General features: G+C 46.9%; 1 protein-coding gene across 2 annotated transcripts in view; it reads left to right on the top strand.

Annotated features, from left to right (window-relative positions):
* Positions 1-24743, top strand: part of Snx24 (sorting nexin 24) — a 94836-nt gene that overhangs the window by 9870 nt on the left and 60223 nt on the right. Inside the window, exon 1 of one of the 2 annotated variants that reach the window (XM_013015415.1) lies at positions 7557-7687. The exons of the other annotated variant lie outside the window; for it this stretch is intronic. The gene's annotated coding sequence lies outside the window, so the exon portion shown is untranslated. Of the gene's footprint in view, positions 1-7556; positions 7688-24743 lie in introns of those variants that run through there. 2 annotated transcript variants of the gene reach the window in all.

Genomic DNA, 24743 nt, shown 5'->3' with positions numbered 1-24743 from the left:
CACACACACACACACACACACACACACACACACACACGATTCCATGAGCAGGTGGGATAAAACCTCACTGGCATTGAGCTGGTGGGGGGGGGGGCGCGGGGGGAGGGGGGGTAGGCAGAGCTGAGAGTGAGCCTGTTTACAAAAGGAGTCATTTGAGGTGGAAGGAAGGGCCCTGGGAAGGGTAGGAAGGAACCGCATGGGGAGACAGTGGGCCTGGAGTTGGAAGAGGAGGAGGGAGAATGATTGCAGTAAGAGGTCGTGGCAGAGTCAAACAAGCCGCCTTGTTTATTTAATAGGCAAAAATAAACATGACTGACAGAAACCATGAGGATAGATGTACGGAGGCTCTAGTATTGTGATTGAGACTTTAGGAGGCCAATTTGGCCTTATTTATTTACTTATGTGCTAGTACAGGGCTTGAACTCAGAGCCTGGGCCTGTCCCTTAGCTTTATCGCTTGAGCTACAACTCTCCTCCTAGTTCCCGCCCCCCACCCGCTGCCTGGGCTGTGCTTCTCAGATCTCAGCCTCCTCAGTAGCTAGGATGACAGGTGTGAGTTCCTGGCCCCTGACTTTACATTTGTTAAGTGAGATATTTACACCGTGAGAACCTTGTCCCCAGTGCACAAGGATCAACATAGAAAGTTGTTTCTGGAGCCCTGTTTACAGCGTCAAGAGAAAGTAGAATCAAGTCATCTGCTTCTCAACCACTCTTTCTTGCTGTATTGGCAGGCCCGCCTCTGTTTCCCAGGGTTTAGCAGTGACAAACACAGTTGAGTCTGCTGGGGCAGAAAGCTGACAAGGGGAAAGAAAGAAACCTGCTAATTACAAGGGAGAGACACTGTGTATAATTTAATTAAGGAGAAAGATAAAAGGAGGGAGGTGAACCACGTTGGGCGTGGTGGGTGTGGTGGCCCAAGCCTGCCATCCTAGCTACTTGGAGGGCAGAGATTGGAGGATTGCAGTTCATGGCCCTCCCCCCCCCCCAGGAAAAAGCCTTCACTGGGCCGCTGTGGCAGGCGGGTGGGGTCTGTCTGCTTTCCTGTCGCTAGGGGAAGCCAGTGGCTGGGCATGGGGACATGCACCTGTCACCCCAGTGACTTTGGGACGCTGAAGTAGGAGGATGGCAGTCCAGGCCAGCCTCAGCATAAATAGATCCTGCCTCGAAATATCCCACCTACAAAGGAGCTGGAGGTATGGCTCAAGTGGTAGAACACCTGGCTGGCAAGCTGAATGTAAGCCCTTATTTGGGGGTGGGGGAAGAAGCCCTGGCTGTGAAGATGGGGGCCTGCGGGAGGCACAGGCTGAGTGGTGAGCTTGCGTGAGAATGTTCTCGCAGAGGGAACAGCACGGGGGTAGGCGGGTGTGTGCTGTGTGTTTTCGGAATGGAAAGGAGGCCAGTGGGGGTGGGATGGGGGAAGAGAATAGAGGGTGGGGTAGTGTGGGGTGGGGGTGATGGGAGGCCTCATGAGGTGCCTGTGGCGGGTGGAGGCCTCAGGACAACCCGAAGGAAGATGCCAGCTTCCACTCTGCCAGTGGCCGGCGGACAGACAGGTTTCACAAAGACCCACCCGGTGGGTTCTTGCCGAGTGAGTTAGTGTTGGCCTTTGTCCATTCCAGACGCTCAGGCTGTGTCAGGAGAGCGCGGTGTGCATCTGGAACACGCCGACTCCCTTCCAGATCGGGGGTGCAGCCTGAGACGTCCCTCTCTCCCCATGCGTATTGGTCTATTATGATATAACATCTCTGAGTCTTAGGTCACGTGTTAGGGGAATAGGGAGGGGAAAAGGGGATGTTTGCTAACCTAGGCAGGTTGACTACGTTTGTTGGTTTGTTTCATTATTTGTACCAATACTGGGGCTTGAACACGGCCTGGGCGCTGTCTTTTAGCTTTTTCTCTCAAGGTTGACGCTCTACCACTTGAGCCATAGATCCATTTCCAGCTTTTTGGTGGTTAATTCGAGATAAGCTTCTCTTGGACTGTGCTTCCTAGGTTGGCTTTGAACCAAGATGCTCAGATCTGACCCTTCTGAGTAGCGAGGATTGCAGGCATGCTGCTATACCTGCCCCCATACATATCTTTATTCATAAACATTATTCTCCTCTTGTTGGTTTTAGTTCAGATTTATGTAGCATGGGAGAGGTTTCGGTTATTTTGTTATCTGAAACTTACTTAAACCATGTCCTGTCTTTCTTGCAGTTGGAAGCTTTATTACAATCTTGTATTCCAGTGCTTTGCTTTGCTTTGTTTTTGAGCAGGATCTTGCTACATAGCCCAGGCTGGCCTCAGACTTTCATGCTACTTGTTTCAGCCTTCTGAGTGATGGGATTACAGGTGTGCATCGCCATGCTCAGCTTTGCATCTCAGGTTTTGTTTTTTTGTCTGCATAAGTGATTGAACTGAGGGCACACAATCCCCGTCTATCTACTCCTTTTTGCTTTCTGTACCTTTTGGACAGGGTTTTTGCCTTCCCTGGCCTAGCCTATGATCCTTCTACCAATACCTCCTGCCTGACTGGAAATGCAGGTGAGCAGCAGCATAGCAGGTCATTGAGATGGAATCTTGATAACTGCTTGCCTGGGACTAGCATTACACCTCAAACTTTGATCTCTGCTTCTGGAGCAGGTGTTAAGATTACTGATGTGAGCCAGCACTTACATCCCAGTTTTTAAAATATAGTAATGATGCAGGGAATTAAAGTTTACAGATTTCCTGTCTATTATCTGTGAACAATTAGAGCTTATGGTCAGTAGAAATGGACGAGGGAAGCTTCCAAACTATTGAGCCTGTGCTAATAAATGCAACAGTTGTTCATAATTTGGTGGTAAATGACCTTTAAATGCAACCACTTATGGAAGCTGTCCTTGGGGAGCAATTTAACTTCCAAATGACATCCCGGAGTAGCTGTTATCATTTAAATACGCTTCCTTTTGTCAATAATAGAATAACAAATACTGGTTAGATTTCTGACGTGGATTCAGATACTAGGAAACTTGCTGAATAAATTAGTGTACATTTGATTTATATTGACCAATTTTTTTTTCCACATTGCTATGTTACAGGTCAAGGTGACATGCATTTCAATGCATGCTGGAGCAGGGGTCAGGCTTGACTGGCGTGAATGCTTACACGGTTTTTAATTAACTTTTGAATATCACGCTTACATTATTTTTCAAGTACCAGTTATTGGGAACAAGATTGAAATGAATTTAAAGCATTGGTAGAGATTTTATTTTAAAAGTCATCTGCCCGAGCTGGTGGCTCACACCTGAAACCTTAGCCATGCAGGAGGCTGAGATTTGAGGATCGCAGTCTGAAGCTAACCCAGGCAGGAAAGTCTGAGACTCTTTATCTCCAATTAACAAGCAAAAAGATGCAAGTGGCAGGGCTGGGAAGGTGGTTCAGTGGTAGAGCGCTTGCCTCCCATGCGTGAGGCCCTGGGTTCGATTCCTCAGCACCACATAAGCAGAAAAAAGCCGGTAGTGGCTCAAGTGGTAGAGCGCTAGCCTTGAGCTGAAGAGCTGAGGGACAGTGCCCAGGTGCAGAGTTCAAGCCCCACAACTGACAAAAAAAGAAAAAAAAAGACACAAGTGGAGTTGTGGTTCAAGTGCTAGAGTATTGTCTTTGAGTAAAAAAACCTACGGGTTCTGTCCAGGCCCTGAGTTCAAACCTCTAGTACTAGTACACACATGGGCACACCTGTGCACACACATAGTCACTAGTCATATTTCACAAACATTACGATTGGGGGATGGTCCAGCCATCCTTTATCTAATAGTTTGTGTAGAAAGCAGAGCTGCTATTTTCACTAGATTGAATTCACTATGGCTTTTCTGTGCATGGATTTACAGAAATGATCGGACACAACACTGAAAAAAGCAAAAGTATGGGACATGTTTTCCCCTCTTCAGGAAGCCAGTCAGGGAGCAAACATGGCTGTGCCAGGAGCTTTGTGTGTTGCTGTGGCTTTGGAACGCAGGTGTGGTGTGTAGACGCAGGTGTGGTGTGTAGACGCAGGTGTGTTGTGTTGACGCAGGTGTGGTGTGTGGTGTGTAGACACAGGTGTGTTGTGTAGACGCAGGTGTGGTGTGTGGTGTGTAGACGCAGGTGTGGTGTGTAGACACACCCTGCCACCCACTCACTAGCAGGACAAAGCAGGAGGTCACAGGGAAGCGTGGACCCCTGTCTTCTTTGACCTTTCAGAGAGAATCTTCGCTCAGAACCATGGTGCTTTTGCATCTAAATATTGCTGCATGAAAATTATTATTATTATTATTTTATGCTGGTCCTGAGGCTTGAGCTCAGGGCTTGAACACCATTCTTTAGCTTTTTTGCTCAAGGCTAGTGTGCTACCATTTAAGGCACAGCTCTACTTCTGGCTTTTTGGTAGTTAATTGTAGGTAAGAATCTCATGAACTTTCCTGCCTGGGCTGGCCTCAAACGGTGATCCTTAGATCTCTACCTCCTGAGTAGCTAGGATTACAGGCATGAGTCACCCACTCCAAGATGTACATTTCCTTTTGTACAGTGTCTTCAGATCCCTCATTCTCTTCAGTTCCTCCCGTCTCCACCCATGAGTTGTATAGGTCACCTTCATAAGTGTCCAATGAGCTCCGCTGCTGTACTTTTTCACCCTTTTCTAATGGGATTCTGTGCCCCTCCCCACCCTCTAGAAGATATATACACTTGGAAGAATGCACGATACATTAGGTAAAGTCAAGACAGAATCATCAAAAACTAAAAAAAAAGTCCTGATTCCATATCTTGGAGCTCATTTCACTATGTATATTATTTCATATAAATATGAAGAGACACTTAGGCATTGCACCTTGTGTTTCTCTCTTAAGAGTATCCTCTTTTGGTCTCATTGTGTATGCATATCTAGGATCCTGTATAATTTATCATATCCCAGTATATTTTAGGTTTAATTTCTGCATATCAGAGAAAACATACACCACTTGTCTCTCTGAGCTTGGCTTACCTCACTTAACCTGATTTGTTCTAATTTTACCCATTTCCCTGCAAATGACATTATTTTATTCTTTCTAATAACTGTATACAATTCCATTGTATATAGGTACTATATATAGATATAGACATTGATCCACGTATCTACTGTGGGGCATCTGGGCTGTTTCCACATCTTGGCTACTGTGAATAGTGCGGCAGTGAACATGGGTGTGCAGGTGTCTTTATCATCTCCTGGCATGTGATGCTGAGAGTAGATACCAAGGAATGGTATGGCTGGGTCACAGGGAAGGTCTGTGTTTTTTGAGGAACCTCCAGACTGCTTTCCACAGCGGTTGTACTAGTTTCCATTCCCGCTAGCTGTGTAGTGGGTTTCCTTTTTCCCCGCATCCCCACCCGCATCTGTTGTTGGAATTCACGATGTTGGCCAGTCTAACTGGGTAAGATGGCATCTCAGGGTTGTTTTGATTTGCATTTCCTTAATGGCCAGGGGTGATGAGCATTTCTTCATGTGTTTCTTTGTCATTCTTACCTCTTCTTCTGAGAATTCTCTCCTTAGCTCCCTTGCCCATTTAGTGATTGGTTTATTAGGTGTGGGAGGGGTTCATTTCTTGAGCTCTTTGTATATATTGGGTATTAGGCCATCTGTTGCTGGTAAAGATCTTTTCCCAGTCTGTTGGCTGTCTTTCTAGTTTAGTAACTATGTCCTTAGCTGGGCAGATTCCTTTTATTTTATTTATTTATTTATTTTGTCAGTCATGGGGCTTGGGCTTGGGCGCTGTCCCTCAGCTCTTCAGCTCAAGGCGAGTGCTCTACCACTTGAGCTACAGCGCCACTTCCGGTTTTCTAGTGGTTTATTGGAGATAGGAGTCTCACGGTCTTTCCTGCCCAGGCTGGCTTTGAACCTCGATTCTCAGATCTCAGCCTCCTGAGTAGCTAGGATTACAGGCGTGAGCCACCGGCGCCTGGCTCCTTTTAATGTAGCACCACTTGTCAAGTCTCTCCTCTGTCTGTTCAGGAAGCTCCTGCCTCTCCCTGTGCATTCGCATGTCTCTCCTCTCTCTGGTTCCACAGTGTCAGGTCTGACATTGAGGTCTTTGATCCACTGTGAATTGGTATCAGTGCTTGGTGACAAATAGGGATCGACTTTTAGTTTTCGGCCTATGGCTGCCCAGTTTTCCCAACACCCATGACTGGCTTTTATTCTTCTTAATTCCGAAGATCTCCACTTTCAGCCAAACTGTGATTCTGCCAGTCAAGGTGTTTTCAGTGTTGCCGCCAGGGTTTCTGCGCAATCATGGGCCACAAAAAGCTTCTCAAACCCCAGACATTCTAAATTCTTTTTATTTTATTTTATTTTATTTGTGAACATACTGTACAGAGGGGTTACAATTACATGGGCAGGATAATGCGTACATTTCTTACCAAGCATTGCAGCCTCCTCCTTTGTTTACCCTTCACATCCCTTCCCAGCCTCCGCCCTTCCCCCCAGTCCCAATCCTTCTCCTTCTCCCCCTTCCCCCACCCCTGCACCGACGTTGTAAAGCTCATTTTGGACATGACAACTTGTACTTCTCATTGTTGCAACAGGTCCACCTGTATCCTTAAACAACTGGTTTTTCCCCATCTCCTCCACAAGTTATACTGACATCAAATATAGTGAAAGCAATGGTTATACTGTGGGGGAGGGACATACAAAGCAACAAAGAGATAATCTTATAAATACGTTAGAAACACATGCATGAAAGAAAAAAAACATTAAAATACACATCTAACGGTTCATTTTCCTAACATCACATGATCTGACTTTTCCGCTTGACTCAGACATATACTAGTTATTGCAAATAAGGGAAACCATGGGACCTATGTTTCTTTGGGCCTGGCTTACTTCACTTAATATAATTTTTTCCAAGTCTTTCCATTTCCTAACAAATGGGGCAATGTCATTTTTTCTGATGGAGGCATAGAATTCCATTGTGTATATATACCACATTTTCTTGATCCATTCATCTACTGAGGGGCATCTGAGTTGGTTCCATATCTTAGCTGTGGTAAATAATGCTGCAATAAACATAGTTGTGCTGGTAGCTTTAGTGTGGTCTTGTTTGTAGACATTTGGGTAAATGCCCAAAAGTGGGATTGCTGAGTCATAGGGGAGCTCTATGTGGAGTCTTTTGAGGAACCTCCATACTGCTTTCCAAAGTGGTTGAACAAGTTTACACTCCCACCAACAATGAAGTAAGGTTCCCTTCTGTCCACATCCCCCTAAATTCTTATCTAGATAAGGACAAAAAGGACGGCTCTGCCCAGCGCCCACGAGTGTCCGCAGCCCTGCCCTGCGGTGCCAGTTTAACGGCAGTCACAACGCCCTGGTGTCGCCCGCAGCTTCGCGCCTCCAGAGCAGCATCCACACCAGTTTGTCCGTGGTAGCAGGAGGAGCGGCAGGCTGGTGGTCAGGAGGAAGAGGGAAGTGGAGAGAGCAGCATAGAAAGTGGCCAGCGAGCAGCAAGGTCGCCAGTGCACGGGGCTGAGTCATGCGCAGGAAGTACGGATCGGCAGGGCTGGAGGCAGAGGCTCAGAGCGTTTCTCCCAAGTGGCCATTCCTGTGCACGTTGCTGGGGGAGCCGCTGGGCCAACGGGAAGACCTTTGAGTGTCTGAGGAGTCGCGTGAGGACACTGACAAAAGAGAAGTCCCCTTGGGTGTGTGCTGAAGGGACAAGGTAGGGAGCGTGACGCTGACTGTCCACAGTGCACGCTGCTGGCCGCGCGCATTGGCAGCTCGTCCCGGGGAGGGCTGGGCTTCTGGGCCACTGCCAGGTGCCGGGGCTTCTGCTCAGTCCTTGTCAGGTGAGAGCCAGAATGCTCTGGGCTGTGGATTGAGCACCCTGCTTTTCTTGGTGGTTCTGGGGACTGAGCCCACAGGCGTGCCCAACTACCGAGCTACCTCTGCAGCTCCACACCGTGTTTTGCATTGTACCTGTAAAGGTGACGTACAGAGGGGTCCCAATTATGTAAGTCAGGTAATGAGCACAGTCCTTTTCGAACAGTGTCACATGAGGCTTTTTAAAATGGTTCCTGGGGCATTCTAATGAGCTAGGAAGGGTTAGAATTACTGTGCTCAAATGTCTCAGCACAGGTGTGTGGATTATGAAGGTGGGTTAATTGCTCCAACATTTTGTGTGTGTGTGTGTGTGTGTGTGTGAGTGTGTGTGAGTGTGTGTGTGTGTGTGTGTGTGTGTGTGTTGGGGCTTGAATTCAGGGTTTTACATTCTTGCCTGGCTTTTTCATTCAAGTTTAGCACTCTACCACCTTGAGCCACAGCATCACTTCCATATTTCTGGTGGCTAATTGGAGATAAAGAGTCTCATGAGCTTTCCTGCCCAGGCTGGCTTTGAACCCTGATCCTCAGATCTCAGCCTCTCGAGTAGCTAGCATTACAGGAGTGAGCCACTGGCACCTGACTGCAACACATCCTAATGAGGTAGTTCAGTGGTTTGGAGAAATATTTTAAAATACCACATTTTCAAGTTTTATCCTAGAGCTACTTATAGAATTGGAGCCAGGCCTCAGACTTGTTTAAAAGCTCAACAGAAGATGGTAATTATTACCTAAACCTACAGCTTGCATGTCAAGTAGCTTGTCTTGTTTTGAAGATTATGTAGTATAGCATATATATTCAGCCCAAAGAAACCCTAGCTTTGCTTTAATCTTCATGGCGCTGGCCATATGTTCAGCGCCCGTGGTGCAGACTTGTACCCAAATGAACTTCAGAAAAGATTCTCTGCCCCCAGCCTGTTTGAGGAACTTCTGAGTGTCATTGTTAAGTATTGCAACTGGACAGACTTGCTTCCACATTCTGGCTTGTGGCTACTGAGACTGATTTGTGAAAGTCACAGCTCCAAAGCATTTCCCCAAAAATGCCTGTTTTCACCTCCTACTACCTCCCCTCCCCCCACCTCGGGTACCGAGGCTTGAACTCACGTCCTTGCAGTTTCATTTGGCTTTTTCCACTCGAGGCGGTTGCTCTATCACTCGAGCCACAGATCCACTTCTGGCTATTTGGTGGTTAATTGGAGACAAGAGTCTCCTGCCTGGGCTGGCTTTGAACCATAATCCTCAGATCTCAGCCTCCTGAGTAGGTAGGATTACAGGCGTGAGCCACCAACACCCAGCTTCAGCCTCTTTGTAAGGATCAAGTACAAACTTGGCCCATATTAAAAACTCACTATCTGGAGCAGCAGAAATATTGTTATTTCTAATACCGCTCATTCAATTTTTTCCCAGTTGGGATTAAAACATCATCTATTTTACCTTCCATAATTTTTTTCAACTTTGGATAATTCTATATTTATTTTTGTTGGTCACGGGACTTGAACTCTGGGCCTGGGCACTGTCCCTCAGCTCTTCAGGTCAAGCCGAGCACTCTTACCACTTGAGCCACAGTGCCACTTCTGGCTTTTTCTGTTTATGTGGTGCTGCGGAGTCAAACCCAGGGCCTCATGCATGCAAGGCAAGCGCTCTACCACTGAGCCACCTTCCCAGCCCTAACTCTCTAATCAATTCACTGCTTAAATGACTCTGTTAGAGCACTCACAAGGGATTCTGTCCTAAGTGCCTCTGGCAAGCCTGTGTAAGTGCTGTGGGTGTGGCTCCTCCTTGAGATAACTATCAGCTTCCAGCCAAAGGAGATTGTTTTAACAAATGAAATGCTAACCTTAACTAGGACTGGGTTCTACCGTAACTAGTGTTAGCTTTTGTTTCTAGAGATCAAAACCTTAATATTTGATTAAAAAATAATAACTGGCTTTGTAGTTAGTGCCTTCAAGCCTCAGCCTCCCAGTACTGGGATTTTTTTTTTTTGAGTGCAGCTAATTCTGTAAAACCATCTCCTATTCCTTCACTACCAAAGCTAAATAAGCAAAATAGACTTTTCAAGTCAATAGTTCATAGTAATTCCAGAAGGGCCCAGAGACTTGAAGTGAAATTGGACGTGTGTTTATTTTACTCGTGAACGAAGCAGAGTGTGGAGGAGAGTCGCTTTGAGAGCCAGTGGTGGAATTGTTCAGCAAACGAAAACCACGGCGCCGCGAACAACACCAGCACGTGGATCTAACAGAGCTGGGGGAATAGGGCTTCACTTTGCAGGGAGAAGGCTATAACTCGACAGCCTGGGCTAAGCTCCTTGTACCATTTGCCGTCATCTGTGGGGGTACAGGTGGTATAGGGGAGCAGGTGAAGTAAGGAGGTCAGGTCTGGCTGGACCATTATTGGCCACATAGTGGATGGTAGGGCCTGGCATCTTACCTTCATGCTGGGGGAAGGAAATCACCGCCCCCCCCCATCACCTGCCTCCCAGGATAATGGGCGTGCCCGAACCCCTGGAGGCAGGGACAGGCACTTGGCTGATAGGTTACTGAATCTGTCAGTCTAGTGTCTGGGACTGGGAATTTCCTGAGGATCTGTCCCCTGCACCGATCTATTTAGGCCCAGACCAGCCTAGCCACTGGATTCCATGCCACGTGTGTCTCTGTGATCGTGTCCTGCGTCCTGTCTCCTGGCTTGTCTCCAGTCATCATGAAGTCCCAATTCAGCTCTCCATTGGAGCTGAATTGGCTTGTTGGTATTGTTCTTATTATTTCTTTCCTCTTTAGAGTGTTTCCTGGCTGTGTTATGTGTATTTGCGTGCTGCAGGCCTTTGTAACAACTGGTGGCCCGCAGCCTGTATAATAACTGTATAATAAAGACTCCAATATTCTATATTTAATTTAATTAATTTATTTATTTTGGGTCCGGTCGTGTGGCCTGAACTCTGGGCCTGGGCGCTGTCCCTCAGCTCTTCAGCTCAAGGCTAGCACTCTACCACTTGAGCCACAGCGCCACTTCCAGCTTTTTTCTTTTTGCTTATGTGGTGCTGAGGAATCGAACCCAGGGCCTTATGCATGCAAGGCAAGCAATCTACCACTGAGCCACCTTCCCAGCCCTAATACTCTATATTTTAAAACGTGGCTTCTGGGATGGTGATTTACCTTACAACACAGGTACCTGAGGAATAGCCTCTGACTGAGATCAGGAAGCAAGTACTAAAAAGCCAAAGGGGAAGATGTTCTCTTTGTTGCAGCGCGCTCCCACGGCCCTGCGTGCTTCCTCCAGCCACCTGCTCCTGTCCCTTCCCTCCTTTTCCTGGGAACAGAAACCCTCGGCAAGTTCACTGACGGAGGAACCTCGACACAGCTTCGTGGGCTAGGTAGATTCTGCATGTGCCGCTCCAGGGAGCTCGTTACTCTTCACCGCCGGATCCCACCCGATCCAGGATCTCATGGCCGTGGGCCTGCTCCTGCCAGCATGGTCCCCCGAGGGCTGCGCTGGCTGGGGGAGGGCGCGGCTGGTACGCAGGGACTCTGAGATCCTCAACCCACTGAGGTTTAAGACAGTGAGTGAGGGACTTCAAGTATTGTCTTCAAACCTTTGAGGGGAACCTAAAACAGAAACTCAGCCTTGCCACCCATCCGTGGCTCTTGCCTGTAATCTCACCCGTAATTCTGGCCACTTAAGAATCTGAGATCTGAGGACCATGGTTCAAAGCCAGCTCAGGCAGGAAAGTTTGTGAGATTCTTTATCTCCAGTGATCCAGCAAAAAGCTAGACGTAGAACTTGAACTCAAGTGGTACAGTGCCAACCTGGGGCAAAATGGCCAAGTGAGAGCACAAGGCGCTGAGGTCGAGTTAGAACCAGCACCAAAAAAGAAAAGGGGGTACCATTAGTTTTTGTGAACCAATTGATTACTTATATATAGTATTGTAAAACAATAAAATAACTCATTAAGATAATTTAATGAGCCAGGTACCAGTGGCTCACCCCTGTAACTACTCAGGAGGCTGAGATTTGAGGATTATGGTTTGAAGCCAGATCAGGCAGAAAAGTCTGTGACTCCCTCCCCCCCCCCCACACACACTTGAACTGGTGGGTGCTGTCCCTAAGCTTCTTTTGCTCAAGGTTAACACTCTATGACTTGAGCTACAGCACCACTTCTGGCTTTTTCTCTGATTAACTGGAGAAAAGTCCCACTGACTTTCATGCCTGCGCTGACTAAGAGGCTCAGGGACAGCCTCCAGGCCCTGAGTTCAAGCCCCAGGACTAGCAAAAGAAAAAAGAAAACAACCAGGTAAATGGAGTGGGCAGGTGGGGTTGCGATTATGGGAGACAGTGACGAAAGACTGATAGAGATCCATTATAATCACAAATTGACATACTGAACTGAACTCTCTTTGTACAACTACTTGAGAATAATAAAATACATGTTAGAAGAAGAAAACAAGTTTTTAAATGTAGTATTGTATATTCCTCTCTACCTACCTCTCCCTCCAATTCCTCTCCCTGCACTCCTGATCTGCCCTCTGACCTGGAAGTGGGGAGCAGGTACTCCTGTCTAAAGGAATTCCATCAGTTCTCCTGCCCCGCCCCGCCCTGCCCCGCCCCTGTGTGGAGCTGGTCAGCTTGCATCTTCCCTTTCCAAGCAGTTTCATTTCCTCCTTGGAGCCAAAGGTCCCTCAAAGACTGGTTGTGCTCTGAGAGCTTCAGGTGTCTCCCCCTCCCCAACCCCATTCTGTACCCCAGGCTGGCCTTGAACTCCAGTCCTCCTCTTCTGATCTCCCAAGTGCTGGGCATACATCACCAGGCCTGCTTTGTTGAGATTATTCATTTATTTGTTTATTTTGGGTATTGGTATTGGGGCTTGAACTCGGGGCCAACGTGCTGGCCCCTTTGCTTTTTCACTCACATGATGCTCTACCACTTGAGCCAGAGCTATTTCTGGCTTTTTGGTGGTTATCTGGAGAGAAGAGCCTCATAGTGTTTTCTGCCCAGGGCTGGTTTTGAATTGTGATCCTCAGTCTTGCCCATGTAATTGTAACCCCTCTGTACAGTATTTTCACAATAAAAATAAAAATTAAAATAAAAAAAAAGAATTGTGATCCTCAGCCTCTGGCTAAGATCACGGGCATGAGCCACCCAGTGTCCAGCCCTGTTGTAGATTATTTAAAAGAAATCTTGGGGAATGGAAAGTTTCGACAGTGTTGAAGTTTGAGTTTGGACAAACAAAACTGCCACACGTTTTTGAATCTTGTGATTTCTTAGTTTTGTGTCTTCTAACTTAAAATATATGGCACAGGTATCAATATTTATTCTGAGGGAAGCGGAAGATGCCTTCTCTGCCATCTTTCAGAAGTAGAATAAATAAATAGAATAAATAGGGGCTGGTGTTTCTGAGGAACGTGTGGCAGACCCGGGCCACTTCGTTCGACTTGCTTGCCAAGGTGGAAAACCTTTTCCACTAAGAACGTCTGCAGTTGCATTCTCGTGGCTAATGCTTGTAATCCTCGCTACTCAAGATCTGAGGATCAGAAGCAGGCTCAGACAGTTAAATCCATGAGACTCTTATCTTCAGTTAACCAGAAGAAAGACAGAAGTGGAGCTCTGACTCAAGTGGTAGAGTGCTAGCCTTGAGCAGAGAATGTCATGTGAGAGTTTGAGACCTTGAGGTTAAACCCAAATACTAGAAAAACAAATAGATAAGCAATAGCACCCCCCCCCACACACACACACCAAAACCATCTGAATGAATAGGCTGGTGGTGGGTGAGCGAAGTAGAATATTGGGAAAGCTACTGTTAGCTAATGCTGCCTTTTATTTTGGTGCTAGTCCTGGGTCTTGAACTCAGGGCCTGGGAGCTGTCCCTGAGCTTTTTTGCTCAAGGCTAGCGCTCTATCACTTAAGCCACAGCTGCACTTCTGGCTTTTTGGGTGCTTAATTGGTGGTAAGAGTCTTACAGACTTTTCTGATGGGCTGGCTTTGAACTGCGATTCTCAGATTTCAGTCTCCTGAGGAACTGCATTTTTTCAGATGAGCTTTATAAAACCCAGTTAGATGATAAAACTTAGAGAGGGTGCATGCACCTGCCTGCTGGCTTGCATGTCCAGCTCAGGCCTTCTAATAGAGCTCAGAGCTGGGTTTTGCCTATAAAAAGTAGAAAATAGGCCTGATAAAAATGTTTAGTCTGCAAGACCTTGTTTTATTTATCATATCAGAAAAGAACAATGTTTTGTTGTGTTGTGGTCAAAATAGAAGCGACCTTACTTGTTCACAAAAGCTCAAATCCTGGAGATAAGAGGGGCAAAATAATAGAGTACAATGGAAAGAGTAGAGTGTAATTATTTGTAGCTTGTCAAGTGAAGCCCTTTCAAGCCCCAAGTGATTCAAATCTGGGAACTCTGCACAATTCTGTAAACTAACCACCAGCAGCATCAGAGAAATCTCCCCTGGACCGCAGACAGCACTGAAATTGCTTCGGTTTGTCATGTACGGAGCGTGCTGGCCGCACACAAGACCATTTGCTTGCAAATCGGACTGGCCCCCCAGCTCAGAAGCACGCTCCCTGGTATCAGCCTCCTGGCCTGCGATTTGTCATGTCCCGCGGCTATCAGTGGGCTCTAATTTTAATAGGTTCTGAGGGTCTGCTTGTCGACACAGACCCGTCTAGTTGGGACATACATAGGACACGGGAGGGGGCTTTCCTTGCCAAAGACAACAGGAATGTGGGCAAAAAAAATGAGACTCATCTTACCTCACTGAAAATTACTTTAGGCTCTGCAGTTATATTTTCTGTCTTTCTCTTTTACTTTTTGGTTGTACAAAGGGCTTTCGAGTCAGCAGGTGAGATTCCTCAGTACCACATACACAGAAAAAGCCTGAAGTAGAGCTGTGGCTCTAATGGTAGAGTGCCAGTCTTGAGCTAAAGAAGCTCAGGTACAGTGCCTAGGCCCTGAGTTCAGTCCCCAGGACTGGCAGTAAATAAATAAATAAATAAAAATAGAAATGCAGCACCCTAGGCCATACTGCAGCCCTGCAGGATCAGAATGGATCAACAGAGTGGGGGTTATTAGTATAGCTGCATCATAGGAGTGGCATCCTCGAAAGGAGTGTAGATGAACATTTAAGAGAGTGCTCATACCTTCCTATCACAGCGCTATCCACAGCAGCCCAGCTGTGGAATCCGCATAGGTTGCCTGGCAAGTGAGGAATGGGTAAAGAAAATGTGGTTATTCTTTTCTGCGTTTTCTTTCACCAATGAACTATGACTATAGGGAAGAACGAAATTGGGTCATCTGCAGGAAAACGGATGGAACTGGAGAATCATCATGTTGAGTGAGATATGTCAGACTCTGAAAGCCCAAGGGTCACCTGTTTGCAGTCATAAATAGATAGCCCTAAAATGAAGATAACAAGAATAGGGCAGGGGTTTAAAAGGATTTCACAGGGGGGAGGGCAGCAGCAAGGGGGGGCTGGGGAATGGTGAAGATGAAAGAGTTACCTATAATATGTGTCTGTGTCTATGTATGTATGTATATGTACATACATGCACACATACATACCTGAAGATAGCCTAATGAAACCCACAACATCTTGCTTGTCAGTGAGCTGGGGCAGAGGAAGGACTAAGCAGAATAAGGCAGAGGAAGTGAGCTTGTTCAGAATGCTCCAGACAGAACATATATGCGATTGTCAGAGTGAACCCCATTTGTACCATTCATGTGTGCCAATACAGACTCATTATCCAAAAAAGAAGGCCAAGAGTCTTGGGTTCCATCTTCCAGCTGACGTGGAGCAGCTCTGCTGTGCCTCGTGTGTGTGTGTGTGTGTGTGTGTGTGTGTCTGAGTGTGTGTGTGTGTCTGAGTGTGTGTGTGTCTGAGTGTGTGTGTGTGTCTGAGTGTGTGTGTGTGTGTGTGTGTGTCTGAGTGTGTGTGTGGGGGGGTGGTGATTGGAAGGCCCATGGCAGCAGTGACCTTCATCCTTTAGTGCGGAATTCCTGGAAGCCTGCAAGTGCTAACTTCCAGAGAAAACTCCAGATAAATCAATACTCTGTATCTGGAGGACAGTTATGTGAATCTTGGTAAATATTCCAGGGATAGTTTTTAGTTTATATCAGTTAAGCCTTAAAAAAACCCAAATCATGGAAAGCTTTCAGATTGTACAATTTTAAATAATTACACAAGAAATTGTGCCTTGTCTTCATTGTGTAACAAATGTTCTTACCCTGAATGGCTTTCTCCTAATTCTTTTTTTTTTCTTTTTTTTTTGTCGGTCATAGGGGCTGGACTCTGGGCCTGGGCACTGTCCCTCAGCTCTTCAGCTCAAGGCTAGTGCTCTACCACTTGAGCCACAGCGCCACTTCTGACTTTTTCTGCTTATGTGATGCTGAAGAATTGAACCCAGGGCCTCATGCATGCAAGGCAAGCGCTCTACCACTGAGCCACCTTCCCAGTCTCTTGTAATTCTTTTAATGCTCTCATTTAGCAATGGCTCATGCCTCTTAAGCCATCCAAAGAAAATCTCCCCTTCTGCTTATTGAACCAAAATATGAGGCTCTTTTTCAAAATGGATTTCACTTGGAACAGAAAGAATAAAACACACACACACACACACACGCACACACTCGCGCGCACTTGTACACACAGCAGTGTGTGGTAGGTGGGTTTATAAAGCACGGTTTGTCTTTCATCTTGAAGTAATGGGTTTGCAGACCTTTGGCACACCTTTCCCCAGGGTGAGGGCAGGCATGACTAATTGATCCCAGCAGTCTTTGCTGTAGACTCCGTGGAAACTTTAGCAGCATGCTCCAGCCGTCCTCACCAGTGAGATTTTGGCAAGTGAGTTGCACATTTTTTCTAAGATAACTAGATTTTGTAGACAGGCTGAACTCATAGACAGACCTTGTCCTGTGCATATTCATGTCACTCCGGCTGACCCCACTGGACTGAGGCTGGTTGAATTGTTGCGGCCAAGATGCTCAGGCTCTTTGCTCTGAGTGGTGGAAGCCACCCAGATCATTGTGTTAACTAACGTTAGATTCCATATGGTTAAGCTGATTTCTGATGGCTGCCACCCACTTATCCACATTCTTTCTGGCGGCTTCATCTTGAGTTTATTTTCCTGTCTGTGGCTGAACTCAACAATAGCATATGTATAGTTGATTTAAAAAAAGTTGGCTGGATACTCGCCGCTGACCCACGCCTGTCATCCCAGCCACTCAGGAGGCTGAGATCCGAGGATCTCCGTTCAAAGCCAGCCGGGCAAGAAAGCCTGTGAGGCTTTTTTTTTTTTTTTTCCAATTAACTATCCAAAAATCCAGAAGTGATGCTGTGGCTCAAGTGTTAGAGCACTACTAGCCTTGAGCCAAAACAACAACAACAAAAAAACAAACTTAGGGACAGTGCCCAGGTCCTAAGTTCAAGCCCAGGACTGGTACAAAAAGAGGGGGGGGAGGGAGAGAGAGGGAGGAAGGAAGGAAAGAAGGGAGGGAGGGGGGAGGGGAAGGAAGGAAGGAGAAAAAGCAAGTCTTAAGTCTTGCTTTGTTTCTGTGACTGAACACAGCTTATTTCTTATTTATATTTGGCCACAGCTTATTTATGAAACAGCTTACTCCTCTCTACTGCTGTTTTCTTAGCTTATATGATTGTGTGTGTGTATATGTATGTGTGTGTGTGTGTGTGTGTATTGGGGCTTGAATTCAGGGCCTGAGAGTTGTCCCTTAGCTTTTTCTGCTCAGGGTTGGCCTTCTACCACTTGAGTCACAGTTCTCCTTCTGGATTTTTGGCGGCTGATTGAAGATAAGAATCTCACAGACTTTTCTTCTCAGGCAAGCTTCAAACCTCTCCTCTGATGTCAGCCTCCTGAGTAGTTAAGGTTACAGGCATGACCGCCAGCACCCGGCTTGGCTTATACAATTTTAAAAGGTGAGCACATTTTGCACTACCCTCAACCAAACATTGATGTCAGTGAGCTCTGAGGCTCAGCGCCATCCATCAGACACGCTCACGGGGTTTGAACTTGGGGAACTGAACACGAGCAATGCCTACAAACTCCATGGCAGGCCCACGGTGCCCTACTTAAGTGGCCAGGATAGATTGGAGAGATGGATGCAGTGTTTTACACTCTTGTCCTTTAGGAGTAGGCAGACCTGGGCCTGCATTCTCCATCTTGACTTTCCTGTCTCAGCCGGGAGCCAGTAGGTGTCACTGTGTACATTAAATGGAAATCAAAGATGTCACTGAAGGCATTTCCAAAATCAAGTGTCATTACCGCCTTCTTTTCAAAGCAGCTTTGCATAGTAAGCAAGGTCATTTGTGCCCCTTTCCTGGGTGTATGTTTAGAAATCACCTTCAAGATGCCTCAACATTGTTCTTTTCTCTCTGCTGCCCCTGCCGACTTTTTTTTTTTTGGTCCGGTCGTGGGGCCTGAACTCTGGGCCTGGGCGCTGTCCCTCAGCTCTTCAGCTCAAGGCTAGCACTCTACCACTTGAGCCACAGCACCACTTCCGGCTTTTTTCTTTTTGCTTATGTGGTGCTGAGGAATCGAACCCAGGGCCTCATGCATGCAAGGCAAGCGCTCTACCACTGAGCCACCTTCCCAGCCCTGCCGACCTTGCCTGTGTGTGTCCGTGCCTGGTAGATTTCTTTGGGGTACATGATAAGAATCCGCCTATTGGTGGACTAACATTTTCTTTTTTTCTTTTTGTGGTGCTGGGGATGAAATCTAATGGCTGGTCCCTGCCAAGCAACTGCTCGACCACAGACCTGCGCCCAGCCCTGGCTGGACTCGCCAGTTAAACTGTAAAAACAATGGGTCATTTTACACATGTACCCCCTTCTCTCTCTCTGTGTAGAATCTTATTGTTAGAAACCTTTGTTCTAGAGAATTGATTTCTTCACTGCAGATGTTTATGACAGCGCAAGTTTGAACTATCTATAAATGTGCAGAGAATAAGTTTTCTCTCTGATGAGTCTTTAAGTATTTTTAGGTACTCTACATATTCATTAAGACACTTTCCAGAGTTGTTGTTTCTCTGGAGTGGATGAAACTTTTTGTTTTTTTAGTACTTGTACTGAGGCTTGAACTCAAGGCCTGAGTGCTGTCCCTTAGCTTCCTCCACCCAAGGCTGGTGGCTCCGCTACTTAAACCACAGCTCCGTTTTTTGCTTGTTGGTGGTGGTTAAGTGGTGATGAAGAGTCACACAGACCTTCTTGACCTGGCTGATGTTGAACTGAGATCTGCAGATCTCAGCCTGTTGAGTACAGGCACGAGCCACCAGCACCTGGCTGGAACATTTTTAAAGCAAAAAAATAATAATAATAATCATTTAGTTTCTTATTAGAAATTTCCCAGTCGCGCTGGGCAGCGCCGTGCTCAGTGCCCTCCCTCGCGCATGCCGGCACCTGCTCAGCTGCCCAGCGCAGGGCTTGTGATTTCTTGCAGGAAGCCATTAGGTGTGGGCTTTGCCTTCTGAAGAAAGCTCCTGGCACCTTCAGGACTGACAGGTGATGTCAAGAAGACTCTTGGGGTTGGGGTGTGCTTAGGGCAGGGCTGGGGGAGATTTTTTTTTCTGCCAAAGGCTATTTGGATATTTATAACATCATTATGGGACGTAGGAAATGATGGGTCCAGGCAGGACGCTGTGGGCAGCCATCAGGAACATTCTGTCTGTTTGTCACGTACCCAGTGTGGCCCTAATATGGTATGGCCGGTGCTGCCCACCCACTTAGAACATAGGGCTGTTCCCACAGTCTGTGTTATGTTACCTTTGACCATACTTTCCCTGGTGTCAGCAATAAAGATGGAGACAAATTCTACTTGATGGCACTATACCAATGAGAAGATACCTCCTGAATATCTAGGATTTAGATGAGAGTATCTGCCCCCAACCGCCTATCATTGAAAGCATAACTGCTGTGTGAATCTGTTCAAAAAGGCTATGGTTGTAAAAGTTTTATACCTCTGATAAGCTGTCTTTCCTTGCTTATGGACTGTTGTTTCCAGTAAGAATACTCTACTTATTCCACAAATGTGTTCTAAGTTATTTTTCTGCATATCCTATACATGTATAAATATAAATATATAAATATAGAATATAAAAACGTATATAATATAAATCTCAGACTAGGACTTGAACTCAGAGCCCAGACAATGTCTCTTATCCTTTTTTGCCCAAAGCTAGTACTCTGTCACTTGAGCTACAGCTTCACTTCTGGCTTTTTTGTTTTCCTGTGGGGACTGGCTTTGAACCGTGATCCTCAGATCTCAGCCTCCTGAGTAGCTAGGGTTATAGGCGTGAGCCACCTGTATCCAGCCCAGTGAGATTTAGAGACAGACCACATATTAAAATTAAAAGTACCAATCTGTGAATGTGCTACCTATGTGTCTCTGGACTGAAATGGTGCCATTGGGCACGGGCCTGGCTGACCGTGTGGCCTAACCTGGAGCTCAACTCAGGGTAAGCACTCATTTCATTTGAGTTCATTTAATGTCTGAGTGCTGAAGCCCTTCTTCTAGCCTTTTGGGAGTATTTGCTATCATTATCCTGTGCGGTCGCATACCGTAGCTCCCTGCTCCTTTGTGGTTGTAGCTGGTGTCCACTGAGCAGCCTGTCTGCGCCAGTTTCTCATCAAGAGGTTTAGGTTTTGGTTCTTTGGAGGTGTTTGTTGTTGTTGATTTTCTTTGTGCCTATACTGGGGCTTGAACTCAGGATCTGGGTGCTACCTCTTAGCTTTTCCACCCAACGTTGCTACTCTACCATTTGAACCACGCCTCCACTTTCAGCCTTTTGCTGGTTTTGAGTCTCACAGGCTTTCCTTCCCAGCTAGACTTTGAACTGTGATCTGCAGAGCTCAACTTCCCGAGTAGCTAGATTATAGGTGTGAGCCATTTAGCATGTGGTTCTTGTTTTTATTTATTGTTTTTTGAAGAATAGAAATAGGTCTATCTGCCCCCTGAAGTGCTGAGCAATACCTGGGAAGCTGGAGGCCAGGAATGGGAGATCCACAGAGGTTGAGAGACTCACTGGGGGTCAAACAGTAAGTGGGAAGGGTGGACTGGAGCCTGGGCACTGTCAGAACCCCAGCTCCCCATCCTGCTGCACACCAGGCTGCTCCCGTCCCTGGGCCCGCCTTGGAGAGGGACCACCGCGCGGCAGGAAATGATCTAAGTGGCACCCAGACACTGTACTTACCTTTTAATCCTATGCCACTTCCCCCACCCCCCTAAAGGGGCTCTAATTTGACATTGCTAATCTCTCTACCTTAGTAAGAGAGAGCAGCTCAGGCCCAGAGTATTCAGCAAAAACCGTAATTTAAAAGTGAACACTCTGTTCTTCTCCTCACCTTCAATTTTTTTTTTGGGGGGGGGCAAGTGATTGTGATTTCCTATATACATCGTTTTCTTTAAATCACACTGAAGTGAAAACCCGATTTAATGAAAAAAACCTAAAGACCAGATAGGGTGAGAGATTGTGAAGGCTGGGTGAGCTGTGGAGTTGGGGCGAAGTCCCTCAAGAGGGGAGTTGAGAAGAGATAAAAGCCAGCCAGACCTCGGGGGAGAACATTGCGTCCCCCACATGGGAGGCTGAGGATGGTGATTCTGGCCCAGTTGCCTCTGTGGCCTTTTCTTATGTTTGCAGAACCACAGTGCAAAATACCAAGTCTGTGTGAGTTACCGTTCTGTGCTAGTAGGCCAGAGGTCTCTCACTTGGTGATCCGCTTCCCGCTGACAATGGAGATGCGTGGGGGTTGACACTGTCATTGCTAAACTAAAAGGAGTTGAGTGGAGAGGCTGGGCTCCGTTTGATATTGCTGTTCTTAGAAACAGTTGCATTCTGCTGGTTATAAGTCCGTTTTAAGCCTGGTGCTGCTGGCTCACGCCTGCAATCCTCTCTACGCATTGGAAGAGATCTAAGGATCGTAATTTGAAGCCAGGTAGGACAGGAGAGTCCATAAGACTCTTATTTTCAGTTAGCCACCAAAAAGCAGGAAGTAGAGCTGTGGTTCAAGAGGTAGAATGCAGCCATGACGGGGAAAAAAAAGCTAAGGGACAGTACCCAGGCCTTGAGTTCAAGCCTCAAGATTAAAAAAAAGTGAGTTTTAGCTGTACCTCAAGTTAACAGTTTTTCATTCTTTTTCTATTGGGAGAAAAAGAGCAAAAGAATCAAAGCAACACTCTTTCACACATCTTTCCAGAGTTCTAGAAAAGTTTTCAGCTGAGCCCTTGTAACTCTCTATATGGTAATGGTATTTTTTTCCTTACTAGACAGCACAATTAGATTTTGGTAGGATTGAGATTTCAGCATCACTTGGTCTATTTGTCAGGACACATTCACAAGTAGTTTGCAAGTGTTCATGAACAAATCAGGTTCGTGATTCACTGATACCAGCACAAATAGATTGTCCTCATCACCACATAGACAAAACAGGCAGGAGACGGCTCTGAGCTGTCAGAACTAGTGGCATGATGTAATGAAGTTGTATTCCATTAGGCCGTGTGTATGGGGAGCCAAATGTCAGCGCCCGAATGTGGCTGCGTCTCTGTGATACAACCTCATCTGTTCCGTCAACTAGTTTTGCTCTGATCAATAAGCAGTTTTCTGTGGCCTTTCACTGCTGTCAGATGTCATTGAGTGATGCACGTGCACGTCAGAAACTAGAAACTTGACAGCATACCCAGGGTGGGTGGGAGGGAGGGAGGGGGAAATCGCAGCGATGGACGCGGCCGACAGCTGACATCTTGGGTATGGGAGCGGCCGGCAGTTTTCCTACATAAACACGAAAGAAAATGATCCGGTTATACGACAAAAACAGAACAGATGTTCCTCTGTAAGTTAGGGGAAAACATTCTTTGGAGTTACCGCATAGTGATTACATAGGTGAGCTATATGAACTCAGCCAAAAGTTATTAGCGGGTGCTCATTTTTGACAAAGAACACGTGATGCCCGTGAAGAGGCTGTATTTCTACCCACTTGGGACATCAGTCATCGCTAGAACTGTGCGACGGAAAGCTGGCCTGTTCAGAAAGAGCTGCAGGCCCAAAGACGTTTATGGGGCGCTGCTTGGCCACCCACGGAAGACGAGGAAGAGGCCTGGTCTGGAGAAGGAGGAGTCGGTGCCGGCCCTCACTGTTCACAGGCTTGATGACCCCCCAGAGGCACGGTGGACGGGGAGGTGCCCCGCTCACTGTGTGTCCAGCTCCTGTCACTTCCAGACCATGTGATTGGCCAGGTACAGGTGGCTCATACAGGTAGCTCCTCTGGAGACTGAGATTGGAGGACTGCGGTCCAAAGCCAGCCTAAACAGAAAAGTTCAGGAGATTCCTCCAGTGAACCCCCAGATAGCTGGAAGTGGAGCTGTGGGCTCAGATGGTAAAGTGCCAGCCTTGAGCAGGGTGTGGGAGGGGAACCCAACCAAACAACAACAAAAGCCAAGTGAGAGGCTTGTAGTCAATCCCCCCAAACCAAACACCTCCATATGATTGTATTGCTATTTAAAATAGTAAATTATAACACACCATTAAATTGTTCTACCCGTGAAATTATCTTCCATACTGGAAAAGAAATATGGTCTGGCCATGTAGCCAGCGGAGACGTGTTCCAAGAGTGTGCTGCTTAGATTCTTCATTACTAAGCTAAAAGAAAAGCATGTAGATGTATTGGAACGGAGGCTTGTAAACATTTTGTTAAATGCTATTTTAAACAATTTCAATGTCATTGACTACAATTCAGGGACACTTAGCTAATGGAAAATTTGGTAGCTGTTTTTTATGCTAGCTACCATACTCTGTACTTTATAAATATTAACTTATTTCGATTCTTACAGAGAAGGTATTATTGTTTTCTACTTAATAGATGCAAACATGGTGCTCGGTGTGTTTAATAACCCTGTAGGTCATAGAGCTAGGATATGATAAAGCTGAAATTTGAACTCGGGTTTTATCTCTGCAGAGATAAATCCAGAAGCCTACTCCTGGCAGTTCATGTCTGTAATCCTAGCTACTCAAGAAGCTGAGATTGGAAGATCACAGTTAGAAGCCAGCCTGGACAGAAAAGAAGTCCCTGAAACTCCTCTCTCCAGTTAACCAGCAAAAAGCCAGAAGTGGGGGGTGTGGCTCAAATGGTAGAACACCAGCCTTGTGTGAAAAAGCCAAGCAAGAGAACTACGCCAGGAATTCAAGCCCCAGTATGGGCACAAAAAGATACATTCGGAGTGTGGGAGCAATGTGGACAGAATTGTCACGGTCAGGCCCGGCACGGAGCAGGCTCTCCCCGCTGCGCCTCACAAGCCTGTGCAGCAGCGGTCGCGCCGTCTGGGTGGTCCTTCCCCGCCAAGCTCCTCTGTCGGATGCTAGACTTCCTTCCAGCTCCCGCTGCTGCCGCTGCCATCATCACCTGCTTATCCTCGCTTAATCTGTGTCTCCCAGTGGCCCGGGGAGAGCTGCGGCTCTCTTCCTGCCCTCTGCACTGCAGTCAGGATCCGACCCAGGGACAGCACATCATCAGACATGTCCAAGGAGGGACTGACTTCTTCAGGCAGCCACGACACTACACCACGCTCTTCATCTTTCCCACCTTGATGAGAGCCTCTCTCTCTCTCTCTCTCTCTCTCTCTCCCTCCCTCCCTCCATCTCTCTCCCCCTCTCCCCCTTGCTCCCCCTCGCTCCCTCTCATTCTCCCCATTTTCCCTCTCTCTCCCTCTTCTCCCTGGGAAGTACCAGGAATTGAACTAGCCTCGAACTCACATCCTCCTACCTCTACCCTCCCTTCCTCTACCCTCCCTCCCTCTACCCTCCCTCCCTCAACTCTCCCTTTCCCTCCCTCCCTCTTTCCCTCCCTCCCTCCCTTCCTCCCTCCCTCCCTTCCTTCCTTCCTTCCTTCCTTCCTTCCTTCCTTCCTTCCTTCCTTCCT

The sequence above is a fragment of the Dipodomys ordii genome, unplaced genomic scaffold (assembly GCF_000151885.1).
Source record: "Dipodomys ordii isolate 6190 unplaced genomic scaffold, Dord_2.0 Scaffold27, whole genome shotgun sequence".
Taxonomy (NCBI): domain Eukaryota; kingdom Metazoa; phylum Chordata; class Mammalia; order Rodentia; family Heteromyidae; genus Dipodomys; species Dipodomys ordii.
The sequence above is the reverse complement of the archived record's forward strand: the minus strand, read 5'-3'. Positions and strand labels throughout refer to the sequence as shown.